The sequence below is a fragment of the Hipposideros armiger genome, unplaced genomic scaffold (assembly GCF_001890085.2).
Source record: "Hipposideros armiger isolate ML-2016 unplaced genomic scaffold, ASM189008v1 scaffold_511, whole genome shotgun sequence".
In the NCBI taxonomy this organism is placed as follows: domain Eukaryota; kingdom Metazoa; phylum Chordata; class Mammalia; order Chiroptera; family Hipposideridae; genus Hipposideros; species Hipposideros armiger.
In genome coordinates this window covers 1,494,999-1,502,421 of record NW_017731861.1, presented here as the reverse complement: position 1 = coordinate 1,502,421, position 7,423 = coordinate 1,494,999, and the positions used below count along the sequence as shown (strand labels likewise).

Here is a 7,423-nt window from a genome sequence, read left to right as displayed (position 1 = left end):
ATCAGGGATCCCCTTCATAGGCAAACTTGCACTTACTTTTCTTCTTTCTTTGTTTTACTCACCTCATCCCTCACTTCTGCTTCCTGAGATTATTTTCCAAATTAAATGCACACAAGCCTTTGCCTGAGTCTCTGCCTTCATGAGAACCAAAACAAAGCAGGAAAGAGAAGAAAAGGCCTTAGGTCTGGGCCTGGGAGGGAGGTTATCAAAGACCCCTCCTCTCCCCCAAATTTGGGACTTCTCAAAAATCAACACTCTAGGAGAGAAGGGGGAGGGGGAACTTGCCTACAGATGACTTTCTTATGTCCACTTAGTTCTGGGTGGAGTAGGAATACCAGAAAATAAAGAAGTCCACTAGGATTCTTGACACAAGCCAATATTCATGCAGAGAGAAGCCCAAAATCATATTCCCTGTGTGACTGGAAAAACCCCAAGCCAAAAATTTATTTAAAAGTGGTTCTGAGTTGGAAGTACCCCTAGGTGATTGGCAGAAGCAAACAAAAATTTTCTCTGGAATAACATATTTTAAACACAGATCTCAAGAATTTCCAAGGAACATAAGCCCATAATAAAAAATCAATTCATGAGGAAACAAACCACAAGGACAATGAATCAACAGAAACAACACATAGCAGGGTGAGACTACAAATGCTGCATAAAATGGAAGGATGAAATACAGAATAGAAAACAAGAATTTTAAATATGTTTAAAGATGGTTTTAAAAGATATTGAAAATATAATGACTAAATAATAAACTAACAAACTTAGCTAGACATATTTGAGTATGAACCAGATAAAACTTCTAGAAATAAAAACTGTAATAACTAAAATTTTAAAACCTCAAATGACAAGACCAAAAGAACAGACAAAGTTGAAGAGAGAATTAGTGAACTGAAATATAAAGCTTAGGAAATCACCAAGTATTCAGCAATGAATGGTAAAAAATGGAAAATATGAAAGAGAAGTTAAAAGACATGGAAGAGAGCAGCTCCAGTGGGGGAAACAGTAGCAGCTGTCAAGCAGGACAGCTTTGAGAAGGCTCCCAGTACACCATGGCCTACAGGTACCTGGCACACACCTGTCCCACTGCCACAATACCCAAGAGGAAAGTCAGCTTCTCAGATGGGGCAGTGAAGGAGACGTCCAAAAGAATCTCCGTGAGGTTGTCAGCTAAACATTCTTCTGCAAAAGTGGAAAAGAAACCAAAAGAATCAGCAGGAAACGACAAATCTGCAAACAAAAAAGTACAAACAAAAGGGAAAAGGAAAGAAAAGGGAAAATAGACTAAAGCGGCTGACAAAGAAACTAAAGAATATTTACCCGCAGAAAATGGTGAAACTAAAAATGAGGAGAGTCCAGCCTTTGATGAAGCAGGAGAGAAAGAAGCCCAGTCTGATTAATATCATACACCGTGTCTTATCAGCGGTCCCTCTCTCCCTTCTTGTATAACCCAGAGGAATATTTTTATCAACTATTTTGTAAATGCAAGTTTTTTTAGTAGCTCTAGAAACATTTTTAAAAAGGAGGAATTCCACCTCCTCCCATTTTTTTAAGTGTAAAATTTTTTTAAAGACGTGAAATTATTTGCTCGTTATTTATTTTTGGTATAACCAGAAAATAATGGGATATTGAATATGGGAGGCTTTGATTGTCTTGAGTTTCAGCTTAACATTCCATCAATCGGGGTAGTTTTTATATCCTATAATGGAAAGCATGTTAAATGGCAATTTGGAGTCAGTCATGCATTTAATATGTCTTGAACATTTTAAATTACTTTTATCCCCATGTTTTTGGTAGAACTGTTTCCTAAAGAAAACCACTCCTTGATCTTGGCTCTCTCTTCCTGTCAGGGTTTTGCATGCTCTGTGCCATCTTTGATCATAGTAGTCCAGTTTTCCTAGTAATTTTGTTAATGTGCTGTGAAAGATTGAAAATATGAGTATGTAGTGTATATGATATTAAATTGTGAATAAGCAGGACTTTGATATAACAGTGTATCAACATTTGAAGATATTGGTACTTGATATTTTATTAAGAAAAATTAGCCTCCAAATTTTAAGCTGGAAGGTGACTGGAATAACTATTTAGAAAACAATCACAACTACATGACTTTTTAGATTTTTGGTGTGTACATTAAGAATTATGTACATATTGAAATGTCATGTACTTATCTTCAAAACAACCAATAAAATCTCAGTTATGAAAGAAAAAAACCACGGAAGAAATTCAACATTTATTTATGATAAAACCTCTTAGCAAACTAAGAATTAAAGGGAGCTTCCTCAATTCAATGAACGACATCCACTAAAAGCCTACATCTACTCTCATATTTTATGGTGAAATACTTAATATTTCCTCTCTAAGTTCAAGAACAAGCAAGGATGTACACTCTCACCACTCCTACTGAACATTTAACTCGAGGTTCAAACCAGTGCAATAAGTCAAGGAAAAGAAATAAAGGGCATACAGTTGAAAGGAAGAAATAAAACTGTCTCTGTTAGCAATAAACATAATTGTCTATGGAAAATCACAAAGAGCTACAGAAAACCTATTATAATAAGTGAGTTTAGCAAAGTTACAGGATATAAAATCAACATAGAAAAATCAATTGTATTCCTGTGTATTTGCAATGAAAAATTAAAATAGAAATTTAAAAAATAGTACCATTTACAAAAGCATAAAAACATAAAATACTTGGTATAAATCTAACAAAACACGTGCAAGTTTGGTATAATAAAGACAACAAAACACTGATGAAAAAAATTAAATAGGACCCAAATAAATGTTTATGAATTTAAAAAATCAGTATTGTTAATTGGTGAATCCTTCCCAATTTTATCTATAGATTTAATGCAATCTCAATCAAAATACCAGTAGACTTTTTCATAGAAATCAACAAGGTGATTCTGAAATATTTATGGTGATACAAAGAAACTAGAATATCCAAAACAACTTTGAAAAAAAAACTACTTTATTTCAAGATTTACTACAAAGCTACACTATTTAACACAGTGTAATATTGAAAAAGGATAGATACATATGTCAATGGAACTGTTAAAGTAGTTAAACAAAGGAGGCCATTAGACTGGGGTGGCTCTAATGCCTTGGCACCCTATGTAAACAAACCAAAACCTAATCCAGAATAAATACCTCAAGGTTAAGAAATAAAAACTTAAGAACAACCATCACAGTCAATTAGGCTTTCCCAAATAAGGCAACTACTTAAGCTATAGTAAATCAAATAATTTCCTTGCTTTGCATCTGCATCTTCTGTACCAAAGCTTTCCCCCATAGCTCACGTCAGTAGAGGGCTTGGGCCCCTAACCGCTTTCAGCTTGGTTCTCCCTGATTTGAATCAATGTTTGCCCAAACTCTTCCAAAATTTAATGCACTTTAACTTACCTTTTAACACATCAGAATTGAGAGTCCAGAGTTATACTCACACATATATGGTCAATTGATTTTTGAAAAAAATGCTAATTCAGTTCAGTGGGCAAATATTATAATATTCTTTTCAACAAATTGTGCTGGGAAAATTGGACATTAATTAAAAACACCTCAACCCATAAATCATACCTTACTAAAAAATTAAAATAAACCATAAACAGATGCAAAACCTAAAACTGTAAACCTTCTAAAAGAAAACATAGTAAAAAAATCTTTGTCTTGGGTCAGGCAAAGCTTTCTTAGATGTTATACTAAAAAGCACAATTCATAAAGAAAAAAATCAAACTACATTTCATAAAAAATGTAGGATTTTGCTTTTTGAAACACACTATTAAGTAGTTAAAAAGTCAAGCCACAGTCTGGGAGAAAATATTTGCAATACACATATCTGATAAAAGACTAGTATCCAGAATGCATAAAGAATTTTCAAAAGAGAATAATAGCAAGGGGGAATTCTGGCTCAGGTGATATGAACAGGTTGACAAATACTCTCTTGCCAAAACAAAGATAAAATTGGACACATTTTTCAAAAAACAACCTTTGCAGAGTTCTAGAAATTAACCAAAGTCAAACAACAAATAGAGAAGCAATTATTCATTAAAAAAATGCCAGGACTTTGAGTAAGAACAGTGGAATTTTGCAGTCTTTTGTCTAGGGCTACTCCCAATGCCTCCCAGTCAGTGAGACCAATTATGCTACCACAGTGGGGATAGCCATGAAAACCAGAAGTATATCCACCAGAGGGATATACTTGAATTGAAGTAGATGAAAACTTAGGCTGACAGCACTGTCATTAAAAGTAGCAAGCAAATGGGAAAAATCTGCACCTTTGCTAGCCTAGTTGGTGTGAGCAGCAAGCCAGTAAGAAATGTAATAGACATCCTGGAAATTAGAGAGCAATTGAAGGGCTAGATCAGCTTTCCATACATGCCTGGCTGACTGGGAAAGTATGCACCTTCATAGAAGAAATCTATGAGAGCCCTAGTGGAAAGTGAAAGCCAAGGCAGAACTGGATGAACTTTGAATAAACTCCACAACCCATACACAGATCTACTGGCAGAGAGCAGAAACCTTACAGATTCAAGGTGTTTGAGCACACCCTATACCTGAGTTATCACTAAGCTATGCAGGCTCAGGGCAATCACTAGGAAGCAAGGATAAACATGAAAATAAGAAAAAAGAAAGAAAAACACCCTAAGCAGAAACACAAATGGATAGTGGGTGTATCCCACAAAGAAAAAAAATCTGCAGTTTAAGTCCAGGCAAATTGCAAACAAAACAAAAATCCTTAGGAAAAATAAAATCATACCCCAGAGATTCTATAAAGTATTATTAATTTAAACAATCAGATACACAGGGCCGGCCGAGTGGCGCAATGGTTAAGAACTGGCTTGGGATGCCAGAGGGCCCCGGTTTGGATCCCTCATGTGAGGGCCAGTGACACTGCCCTCCACAGCTAAGATGCTGAACAATGGCTCAACCTGGAGCTGGGATGCTGCGAGTCGCTGGCGACGGCATAGGCTGCAGCCCCTGTGGCAGTGGGTTGCCATGGGCTACCGTATGTGGCCGGCAGCCAGTGTGAGCGGCCAGCAGCCGCAGTGAGTGGCCATCCAGAAGCCGGTGACTGATCTGCCTTGCCCAGGAAGGGTGCAATGATGGTGCCAACTTGGGCCAGTGGGGTGGCGTCCTCCACAACTAGACTGAGGAACAGGACGATAGCAGCTTGTCTGTTCCCCTTCCCTCAATTCCCCAGCACTGTTCCCACCCCACCCCCAATTCCCCAATGGAAGTCTTTAAAAAAAAAACCACAAAAAACAATCAGATACACAAAGAAACAAGGAAGTATAAGCCATACTCAGGAAAAAAGAAAGTCAATGGGAACTTACTGATTAGGTGCAGATGTTGGATTTAGCAGACAAAAACTTCAAAGTTGCTATTGTAAATATGTTTAGACAATTAGAGGAAAATATAATGACAAGAATTCAACAAATAGGGACTCTCAATAGAGAAATAGAAACTCTGAAAAATGAGATGGAAAAATCTAAACTTGAATAGTACAATAACCAAAAAGAAAAATTCACTGTATGAAGCTAAACTGAAGATTTGAGTTAGCAGAGAAACAGTGAATTTGAAAATATATAAAAAGAAATGATCCCATATAAAGAACAGAAAGAATAAATTTTTTTTAATAAGTAAAAATGAACAAAATTTCAGAGACCTGTGAGGCAACATCAAGCATATCGACATACATGTAATGTAACTCCCAGAAAAAGAGGAATGAGAGAAAGGGGTAGAAAAAATGTTTGAAAAATAATGGCTGAAACTTTCCAAATTGATGAAACATCAATGTACAGATCAAAGAAGCTCAACAAACCCCAAGTAGGATAAATAGACAGAGTTCCACATCACAATACATCACAGTCAAACAGCTGAAAACAGAAAATATTAAAACAGGAAGAGAAAATGACTCATCATGTTCAGAAAAACAATAATACAAATAACAGCTGACCTCTGAAACAATGGAACTCAGAAGGCAACAAGGTGACATATTCAAACTGGTAGAGGAAAAAACACTTGTTAACCAAGAATTCTATACCCAGAAAAATTATTCTTCAAAAACAAAATCAAAATAAAGACATTATTTGATAAACAACACACAGAATGGTAATTTTTAAAAGCAAAATTAAATTTTAACTCACTTTTATATATCATATAATGTTAATACTCACAGTAATAAAGTCTCTGGAATATTTAAAACACTTAGATTTTAATACACTCAAGTTTGTGCAACTCATTTCGCCCTCATTTTCCCATAGACTTTCCCCTCATTTCCTTGTAGGATCTTGAGACTTTAAGGAAATTGCAGCAGATGGTAACTCAAGTTCACAGGGAGAAATGAACAGCATTGAAAATGGAAAACATTTGGGTAAAAATATGAGACTGTAACTATATTTTTTTTCAATTTTTTAAAAGATTTTAAAAATTGTGGTAAAATACACATAACATAAAATTTACTGTTTTAACCATTTTTAAGTGTACACTTCTGTGGCATTAAGTACTTCTGTGGCCTTCACATTGTTGTTCAACCATCATCACGACTCATCTCCAGAAGTTTTTCATCTTCCCCAACTGAAATTCTGTGCCTACTAAAACTAACTTCTTGTTTACCCCCACCCCCAGACCTTGCAATCACCATTCTACTTTCTGTCTCTACAAATTTGACTATTCTAGGAACCTCATACAAATGACATCATACAATATTTGTCCTTTTGTGACTGGTTTATGTCAGTTAATTTCTTTTAAAAACCATAAAATTTTATAAAACAATAATTATAACATTGTATTGTTAAGTCTGTTTTACAAACACACACACACACACACACTCACGCGCGCACACACACACACACGGTGCCAAAAAAAAATGTATACACATTTTAAGAGAGGAAAAAGCTATGTTAAAATTGTAATAATATATACTGATAGCAAAAGATGAATACAAGTCACATTTAATTCTTCAATTACAAGAGGTGATCTATGTAGTTACCATCAGCATAATTTTAATAGTTTTTTCCTTTCTTAAAATGTGTTTACATTTTTGTAGCACCCTCTGTATGTACATACACATAAACACACACACACACACACACACACACACACACACACACAAGGTCTGACAATTAAGTTCACGAACTTGTTGCAACAATGTTGCTAACCTATTTTGATATCAGAGGGATTATTCATTACAAATTTGTACCAGCTGGACAAATAGTTAACTAAGTTTACTATTTGGAAGTGCTGAAAAGGCTGTATGAAAGTTAGATGACCTGAACTTTTTGCCAACAATTCATGGCCCTTGTATCACAACAATGCACCAGCTCACATGGCATTGTCTGTGAGGGAGTTTTTAGCCAGTAAACAAATAACTGTATTGGAACACCCTCCCTACTCACCTGATCTGGCCCCCAATGACTTCTTT

The 7,423-nt window shown here is 35.5% G+C and overlaps 1 pseudogene; it reads left to right on the top strand.

Annotated features, from left to right (window-relative positions):
- Positions 1–1,052: 1,052 nt before the first annotated feature.
- On the top strand, positions 1,053–1,400 carry LOC109396264 (non-histone chromosomal protein HMG-14 pseudogene; annotated as a pseudogene).
- Positions 1,401–7,423: the final 6,023 nt, after the last annotated feature.